At 40.9% G+C, this 9,322-nt stretch overlaps 1 long non-coding RNA gene across 1 annotated transcript; it reads right to left on the bottom strand.

Annotated features, from left to right (window-relative positions):
• Positions 1-367: 367 nt before the first annotated feature.
• LOC117961747 lies at positions 368-1,304 on the bottom strand. Its single transcript, XR_004660478.1, has 3 exons — positions 1,287-1,304; positions 594-595; positions 368-482 (listed from the first exon to the last, which is right to left on the bottom strand). It is a non-coding gene; the product is annotated as an uncharacterized LOC117961747 (long non-coding RNA).
• Positions 1,305-9,322: the final 8,018 nt, after the last annotated feature.

A 9,322-nucleotide genomic window follows, 5' to 3' on the forward strand; every position in this document is an offset into this window, starting at 1 on the left:
GAAATAAGGTGGCATCTCTTCAGCAAGAGAGAGGGAGAGAATATTAAATACATTTCACGCAATATTTGGGCACCAGCTGTGCTGATAAAAGGCTTTCATTGCTTACTCTGCTCTTTTTTATTGGGGGGGGGGGGGATTTGCAAGCAAATGTAACCATAGCAGAATGGGGAGCTAGAAAAGTGACACAAGAGTATCAAGTATTTATTTTATTTTTACAGTTTGGCGGCAAGTCTGCTGCAGCAGACACATTTGAACTCGGAATAGGACACAAATGATGCAGAAACATACAACCTACATGACGTATGTGGTGTTTTATCTGGAGATTATTTCAGAAGCATGAACCACACCTCTCCCAATTGTGCCTGAAGGTGGCTCAGGTCTCTCCGCAGCCATACCAGCAGGTTCAGAGGAAGCTTCCTTCCTGTGGCTGTCACCCTACTGAACTCTTGCTCTTCATCCCAGTGACAATTGAACCTACTAAGCTCCCCCCCCCTTATTTATCTTCAGATGTACACACTGTAATTACACCTATGTACATAACCTTATTCCACTGCTCTTCATACTATTCATCTTGCATATACACTTATTCTTACTACTCTTACAATGCTACCACACCGCACATAACTGCTGTACATACTGTACATAACTGTGTATTTTGTTCAGTGTATCCATATTTATTCAGTTTTTCTTATGATATATTCTGTAAATACACTGCATTTATTCATATTCTTCTTCCTACTAGTATATCACTGCTACTACATTGCACAAATCTGTCGTTCATGCGTTGTTCATATCACACAGCTAAATTTATTCAGCTCATATAACACTGCAATATACTTTTTGTCCTGCCTATGCACCCCCTGTCTATAATATATATAGGAATATACTACAAACTACCTTGAAACTTACATCTCTGATCCCAATCTCCACCTTTAAGCAAAACCTCCAAAATGTCATTGTTGACTCTTGTTCCTGCTGACAATTATGAACCATATTTATACACACATATTTAAGCACTTATTCTTTTTCTTTCTTTGTTGATTGTCTTTTTCAATTCAGTTGCTTGTTTTATGTGTTATGCGTTTGACTATGTAAAATTGTACAGTATGTTTATCTCTTTTTAATTTGGTTGCTTGTTCTATGTGTCATGTGTTTGACTATGTAGTGGTTCTCAAACAGTTTACCTGGATAAATAAAGGTAAAAAAATAAAAAAAGCTTTTTTTGCACTTCTGGTTGGACACAAACTGCGTTTGGCTTTCTTTGTACTTGTACACTGCACAATGACAATAAAGTTGAATCTAATCTCATCAAAAAACGTGTGTCTGTGCGTGCGTGCATGCATGTGTGTGCTTATTCATCAACACCTAGTTATAGGCTGAAATAATAATCCGCTGTGCATTGTAATCACCACCTCTGAATCTCCAAGGTGTTTATCTGCTCTTATCCATCCCCACCTCTAAAGGAAACTGCTTATCACAGAAATTCATTTTGCCATGTTTGCATTCTGAGTTCAAACACCAAAACACACAGTTAAATCAGATGCTTCTGTGTTTGTATGGCATATTAAAGAAGCTCATTACAAGTGAATCAACAGAGCAAAAGAACAAGGATAATAATATTCACTCCAAGCAAAGAGAGCAGCGTATTACGAGCGAGAAAAACCTGTTGTGACTGTGGGCACTCGTTACTGAGCGATTTAGAATTTAAATGTTTTTTTATGCACTTGAAATACTTTCACTTTCAAACACCAAATACCTCTCTGAGGTCAAACTCAAATACTTTTCATCTGTGCTCTGAGCGCTCAATGAGTTTTTGAGATATTCAATGTGTTCCATGCAGAAATGTTTTGATATATGTGAAAGGTGTAATACTTTAAAGAGACACCAAACGGTTGTTGGAATTATTTATAGGTTTAGCTCAACAGTGCAGACACCATAAATAATACATTTTTTGAAACTTGATTTGGAAGAAGATTTTCTCAGTTTTCAGAGTATAAATCTGTTCCTCTCAGTCCCTACAATCATGCTTGTAGTTTCAGACTAGATGGCATTCCTCCTACACACTCAGAAAACCCCATTACCGCTACTAAAACAAAGTAATTCAACATAAATTAATAGGTATACTAAAACAGTATCCATGCATGTCTCATTGATTATATTAATGCAGTGTACAAGATACAAGGACAGAAAAATAGATCTGAAATCTGCCTGTTTCAATCTAATGTACTAAACAATTTGCAGCTCACAAAGGGAGCGAGTGGGACATCTCGGAATGCATTTTCAATGAGAGGCGAGCAGGCAGGTGTGTGTGTGTGTGTTGGGGATTTAATTGTGTTGAACTTTTCCCTATCCCAGCAACATGTAGCGCAATCAGTGAACACCAGACTGTTTCTTGCTTTTTGTGAGATCACTAAAATATAAACCGATTATTTTTTGCTTGTTAGAGCATGTTAGAGCTTTTGCTTGCTAGAGCATCGGCACAAGACTGGGTTTATCAGATAAAGTCCGTAATTACAACTTTGCTAATTTAGCTAATATTAGCTATCAACAATAACAGTCTGGGGTAAGGAAAGACTATTATTACAACTACTTGTTGTGTATGGACCTGCATGACACCACTGTCAGCTTATCTCATTCAGAAGTGCACAGAATCGCCAAGGTTACCACATATTAGTTTAGATCCACAACGATCCATTTCTGGGATTGCTCTCATTCTGCGCAAAGTTTTGCTGGATGTCACTCTTTACAGTTGTCCGTTTTTGGATGTCTGTTACCTTCCGCTTTCTTTGTTTTGGCGTTCTAACCTCCGGTGGATTTCTGAGGACTATGGTTAACTGCTCCTCAGTTCTTTGCAGGGTAAATCCAGACAGCTAGCTAGACTATCTGTCTAATCTAAGTGTTCTGTGAATGTACACATGTTCCACCAAAAAAGTTCCTTCCTGAAGCTATTTTGCAGAGGCACCAGGCCTCTGTTTGGCGCTTAGCATTGCCCAAGACAAAAATGCCAATAAACCAGAGCATATTCTTCTCCCATCCGGGAATACTGTGTGGATTAGCCAGACCCTACTGTACAGCGCTGTGGAGGAGGGTCTGGCAATGCGAGACTACCACAGATTGATCACCTGCGTTTACTTGCGGAGCGATGTCCACCTGTCCTTTACATGAGACGCGCAGTGGGACCCCTGTGGATCATCTCGTGACTATGCAGGCCAGTGTCGCTTCCTGTATGAAATGCCCTTATAATGCATAGCATATTGGTAATGCTGTTTTGCCCTCATTGTTCTTCATGAAGTCTGCTTGAAGTGATGTAATGTAATGTTTCATGTGGGACTGCGTGGGATTCTGTAAAAAAAAAAAAAACACAAAAAAACTTTCAGTATAAAATAAAGACAAGCATTAAGAGAAGAAATTATCTTCTCTTACTGCTTGAAATTATCAAAAACAACAAAAAACTAAAATAAATACAGACAGACAGCCAGCACTCACTGAGTACAAGGAAAAGAAAATTGTTATAACATTTAAATAAAATGATTGATGATGAAATAACGGGAGTAACAGGTGAACCAGCTTAAAAAGTGACATCATTTATTTCTATCTATCCATGTATTCATCCAAGGCATGTGAAGAGGGATTCATGTGTCTTTGTGGCACGCAACCACAACAGCGGGACGGCTGTGGTTTTGAAAAAAATAAACAGGGAAAGGAACATGCAGGACATGCCGAACACAACAGGACGGTTGTGTTTAAGTTTAGGAAGAGAATAACTTGGAAAGGAACTGCAACACGCGGGATGCCATCCCCGGCCTCTGGGGTAAACGTCCTGTGTTGTTTGACCCGTCCATCACCCCAACCAACGTCCCTGCGTGGATTTTCGGCTTTTCAACACTACTTGCTACCGTAATAGCTCTGTGAACACGAAATAGGCTTCCCATTGAAATGCATACCTTCAACAGTCGTAGTCAACACATGAAAATAACATCAACGTGATCTGTACACAAATCAATATATTAAATAACGTGACAGTTGGGCTGTGAAGTGTTAACAGCACCGGCACTCCAGGATCCAGCCAAGTCTCTGCGAAAGAACACCTCAGCTCCTGACATCCCGCTGGAGACCGACTCTGGGATTTTTGTGATTTTAGGAGATATTTGTTTAGGGATTGCTGAGTGGATCTCTTTGCCACTGTGTCTGCATGCTCATGCATAAAAAAGGGATGACGAGGGAAGAAAGAGAAAGAAAGAGAAGGAGAGAGATTCACAAACGACGCACTGTTCTGGTTTCTGACATCTGTAGCTTCTAAGCTCTTCACAAATCAGAACAGGCTGCTTCTTCTTCGTCAGACAGGTCGGGAAACGACTGCCCTGTCAGAACATCTATCAATAAAATACATCACACACACACACACACACACACAAACACACACACACACACACACACACACACTTTAACAGAACGCAACACACACACGTTAACAGAATGCAACACAAACACATGTTATAAGAACGCGACACACACACACCACTGACATGAAGATGAATGTCACACATCAATGTTTCCATCTTCTGCTCTCTGTGGGCCCTACGGAGGGGCCTCTGCTGCAAAAATGAGCCAAGTTCCCCTCACGCTGCTCTGTCATGACCACAAAAAATTACTTCTCACAATTTATATGACGTAACTGGGCTTAAAGGAAGGGTGCTGCAACATGGTGGAAAATTGGCGTGGAGGAAACATTGGAAAAAATATGCTCTAAGCAGGTGGAGGAAGCTTTACTGCCCTGAAGTTGGCATCCAAGAATAGCGTCGTCTGCTGACATCCCTGAGACGCTGGGAGGAAAAAAGCAGAACACAACACACACATGTACACACAAAATCTGAGGGTTATTTGCATTTTAACTTTGCACACACCTGATTACTCACATGCGTACACTGAGTTATTGGCAGATGAAAGAGGAACCTGAAAAGATGGATGGTTTGAAGGCCGACACACTTTTCTGTTTGGATGAACTGATGCCCAGCGCTGGGTTTGGAGTTGATAATTCAGCTGCCAAATCTCTGTAATTATGCCAAGGTTTTGTTTGTAGGACTCCAACGACAGCACAGCCTCATTTTCACAGACATTTTGTCTGGAAACTGAAACATTTGTTCTTTCAGCTGTGCTGGTTTGTTTTTTTATGATTTATGTGTATGTGTATTGCCTTTGTTAAATGACATTCATTTGTAATTTCCTGTTATTTCAGATAAAAAGCAGATAAAAAATGAGCGAAAAATTAAGCTGTAATTAATTATTGATGATTAGAAATGTTTTGTTTTATTTATCTCTGAAGTCCAGCAAAAGTTTTCTAATTTATGTGAAATTCACCGCCAAAACGCCAAAAGCACCCACATTATTCTCATTTTCAGGTTCATAATTGTATTTTGAGGTTGTACCAGAATAGGATTACATGGTTTCATTAATGCGCAGCAGCTAGGTAAGATCATATCAGCTACATAACTCTTCTCCAACTTTGGTTAGTACAAGGCAGGATTATCTGGGAGACTTCATCTAAATGAGGGCACACTTATGGAATACCTGCAGAACAAGGACATAGGAGTAGTTCTTTTGGAGATTATGGTGTGTGTTGTAGCAATGTTTTGCCATTGAAAACGAGCTAGCATGCTAGCCCTAGCATGTGATACAGTTAGCCACCTCTTCTTGACTAGTGACGTAGAAAGCCGTGCAGATTTTGAACAGCTCACCCAGAGACTGAAGGCAGAGGACATTCAGAAACCAGATCTCACTCAAAACAGCATTTTTTTTCAATTATGTATGTGTGTGGAAGCACCAGAGACACAAAATAACAACCCAAATCTGAAATCTGAAATATAAAAAAATGATTTTTATATAATTTGGGCACTTCAATCATTAGGAATAATACCAAAACAGTCCTTCTGGTTACCGTCATAGCTAAAGACACTGGGCATTTATCAATACCAAGTAAGCAAAGAACGGACTTGTGTTCTTGGGGTGACCGTACTTGCTGGCTGTACCTAGAAGAATGAACTTGCCAGTTCAGAAGCACACAAAACGCTGTTAACAGTTTTGAGACAAAGCGTTCTTCTTGTTATTGCGCAACCCCACCAGCACAGAGGGTGCTACCACTATAGTTAGCTTTGATGTGTGTATTCATTATAATGCATGGATAGTCACCTTTCACACCGCCTTTGTTGTTTTGTTACGTTTTCAATTAAAGTGCTATTAAGTATCATGGCCCAATAACTGTATAAATAACAACAACGACGAGAAAAAATCCTTGTAACATATTTCGGGATTCACTTTTAATTGAAAGCAGAAAAGAAACGTTAAAATAGGTATTAAAATTATAGATGGACTGGGTAAAGTTAGCCACTGCCGTTGGTATACTTTACCGAGAAGCAGATGAGCCTGCGAGTGAGGAGAGCCAGGATGAGGAGGATAGAGGAGGAGGGGATATATCCTATAACAACAGCGCTAAAAATAGTTTTAAATATCTTACAATTGTGGACCTGGCTTTCCTCTTCTATTGTTGTTGCCGCAGTGGTCTGTCTAAATTTGGGGCCAGAGGGGTGTGTCTAAATGTGGGGCCAGAGGGGTCTGTGAGCTGACTGACTGACCGGCTCGAAGTACTCATTCCCGGCTGGCGAGCTTGTCATGCCCGCCGGGGATTGTGGAGCTTTCCAACTCTGAAGGCTTTTTTAATTCACCGTCAATTTTTGTTGCACTGCCTATATTCAAAATCTACACAGCTGATTTCTCGCCAGAAAACATCCTACTTTTTAACTGTTTTAACTGTTCGTGGCAAAATGCTAACTTGTGTATTGGCTCAGTACTTTGGCCACCAAATATGACGTTTCTCAAGAACACAAGAACACAAGTCCATAGGAGAACACAGATTGAGAAATGCCCACTATTCTTTTGACTGAGCTTTTTCTGTTAGTTTTTTTTCCTAACATGGAACACAGAAAGCAAACCCAACCCCCGGTGAACTCGAATAACCTCTCCATACATGAGCAATGTCCAGTGACACGTTTACCTCCCCAAACTAGACTCTAACCTCCACAAATCTCTACACAATAGAGAAACCAGGGTTATGGGAGGATACAAACAAAGACAGCAGAGTTCAAAGGTCCTAAATTGGGGCCAGAGAAATCTTTGTGTCACTGACCAACCACGGCAGCAGAGCTTGCTGTGTCATTTTGCTGTCCCGTCCCCGTGATAGATGGATGGCGGTGAACCTCAGAGGAAGATCTGACATCTTTCAGTGCGGTTGCACGTGCACTCCCCAATCACACAAAATGCCTCCCCAAACCTTGTATGCCTCTCAGCATGCGTAGCTGTACAAATGAATGTGTGGGCACGCTGCGTTCCTCTGGAGGCAGGATGCCGTTTCCCCATCCCTCTCTGCCTATAATTAGCCGTCCTGATAAAACACCGGTTTGCTGGCGCTTGCAGGATCAGTGATGAGCAGGCAGCTCTCTTCACAGCACACTGCAGACGCCAGGTGGCTGTCCTTGAGTTGAGTGCTGGGCTGTATGCAGCATGCATCTGGAGGGTAATCAATTCCAAAAAAAGCAATTGTCAACAATTACTAGAGAGAGAGAGAGAGTCCTCATGATTTGAGCTTTGATTTGAGGTATTAAGGGGATTTGTAAATGAGGATTTGCCATGGATTCCAATATCGCATTTTCAGCGTCTCGAATTATTAAGACTTACTCCTTTAAATTGTCTCTGAGCGTGTCTCATTTTCTTCCTTCCCTCTTGACACAAATCCACAATCACAGATGCCTGCAAACACAAACACACAACTCTATCAAAATCACCTTCAGATAAGGGCCTGTATGAAAATGAATCTCCCTTTTTTCTACAACAAAAATGATTGGGACAGCAGAGGAAGACCTTGTAACTTTTTCTCACCAATTCTATATTTCATTTCAAGCTTCCATGGGCCATAAGGATACAGACAACAATACTGTCTCGGTTTTTAGGGTTTCAGCCTCTTCATTGAATCAGATTGTAGGACCGATACAAGTAGATGAACAGAATAGAACTTAGTTCTCAGAATAGAAGTAATTACTGATTGAAAATTGCCTCTCCAGAGGAAACACATTCTACCTCTCAACTTGTCAAATACTAACGCTTGGCCAGGACCCCTTTGGTGTCATTTTTCCACTTGCAGGGTAAAACTAAGGGTTAAGGAAAGGTTGTGGGTGGGGTTAAAAGCTGAAAAGAAGTGACACACAGGACAAGAACAAGACACAAAACCATGGTCACCTGCGTGAAAGTCCTGCGTTGTTTGTAAAAGGGTAAGTGTGAGCATGGCTTGCCAGAGAGCGTATCCTTTTTTGCTAGCCTACAACAGCTCTGCCTAATAAATATCAACACCGTAACTGAAAGCAGAAGTAGTTAATGTGTTATAAAAACATTTTTTGCATTGGATTTGATAATTGATTGTAACTGTTAGACTGATTGCAGTGAAATTTGGTACTGACCTTTAAGCTCTCCTCAGCATAAATTGTAATATTTTGTGATCCCCTGACCTTTCATCTACCGCCATCTTGAGGTCAATATCAAAATGTGTGCAGTATTTTGGTTTCGACTAAATACCTGGAAAGCTAATGACATTCATATGTACCTCTCACACGTATTTACTTTAGTGTTTAGTGCTAACAAATGGCAGCCTGCTAACACGTTAAGCTTAGATGGTAAACATTATACTTGCAGGCGCCCGGATAGCTCAGTTGGTAGAGCATGCACCCATAGGTTGAGGTTTACTCCTCGACGCAGAGGGCCTGAAATACCGGACAAGGATTGTGTCCTCTTCTAATTGAAGAGGAGGGTCCAACAAATATATAATAAATGTTGGGGAAGTCTTGCTTTTTTGAGAAATGTAGAAAATGAAGATTCTGCCCCCCTTCCCTTGCCAATGTCTTTCACACAGTCCCTTAGTGGCAGAATGTGGATCTACCATTAAAGGCCTCTTTACGATCACTGTTCCCGACCTTTTTGCGACAATGTGATATCAGGAAAACATTGATCTTGCCGGCGCGCCAGGATTTAAACTGTTGTGCAATGTTCTTTTTTTTCACTGCCACACGACAAAGTAAAAACAGCAAGCATGGACGAGTTTGAGAGCAAGTGCGCCAAAAGCGATTGCATTCTGACTTTTACCGGATGCCAGGACACTCAGAGTGACTGCAAGTCTCTCTTGTAAACTTACTGGGACAAGATGAGTTCTTTTATGGTGAATGAAAGCCTTCATCCGACAAAGTACGTCAACGATTTGATGACCTACTTTTTCTTTGTTGCT

This window comes from Etheostoma cragini, chromosome 18 (assembly GCF_013103735.1).
Source record: "Etheostoma cragini isolate CJK2018 chromosome 18, CSU_Ecrag_1.0, whole genome shotgun sequence".
Classification (NCBI taxonomy): Eukaryota; Metazoa; Chordata; class Actinopteri; order Perciformes; family Percidae; genus Etheostoma; species Etheostoma cragini.